Raw genomic sequence first — 617 nt, forward strand, 5'->3', positions numbered from 1 at the left:
CCTCTCTTGGCGGTGAGGTATTCAGAGGTCTGCAGAATCAGGGTTGAGGCTCCTCCTCTCTTGGCGGTGAGGTATTCAGAGGTCTGCAGAATCAGGGTTGAGCCTCCTCTCGATGACCTGGATGTGCTATTTTACACAAAGATCCTAATTATGGTAGTGCACAAGTGCTCCTGCGCTACGCCGAGCTACGAGCTACGCCGGCTCCTTAATTCCCCTCCAGACCAGAGGTATGTGGTCCTTATTAAAGGGGGCGTGGGGGGGGGCACAGTTTGGGTGGTCTCCCTTCTCTCTTTTTAAGTGCATGGCGAAAAAAAGGGGGGAAAAAGCAAGCATTGATTTCCTCAGCTGCAAGAGATTTCCATTTTAAGTTCTGAAAGCTTGCGTCATGCCTTTACTGGCACATTTTTTTTGGAGGGGGGGGGACTGTAAAATGGTGTCTTCAGATACAGAGGTCAGGGCATCAGACGCTCTCTCCGAGAACATTCACAGTTAAATGTGGAGCAAGAACAGAGGCTGATAAGAAAGGAAGTGCTGAATACCATGAGGTCTCCATGAGTATACAGGATGTACTTAGTCATTCCCAGGCCTAATCTGAGAAAGAGAGAAAGCAATGCAGA

The 617-nt window shown here is 48.9% G+C and overlaps 1 protein-coding gene across 1 annotated transcript in view; it reads right to left on the reverse strand.

Annotated features, from left to right (window-relative positions):
* The window catches only part of LOC111974414 (zinc finger protein 536), a 68,434-nt gene that overhangs the window by 45,367 nt on the left and 22,450 nt on the right, over positions 1-617 (reverse strand). The window lies entirely within an intron of this gene.

The sequence above is a fragment of the Salvelinus sp. IW2-2015 genome, linkage group LG15 (genome assembly GCF_002910315.2).
Source record: "Salvelinus sp. IW2-2015 linkage group LG15, ASM291031v2, whole genome shotgun sequence".
NCBI lineage: Eukaryota > Metazoa > Chordata > Actinopteri > Salmoniformes > Salmonidae > Salvelinus > Salvelinus sp. IW2-2015.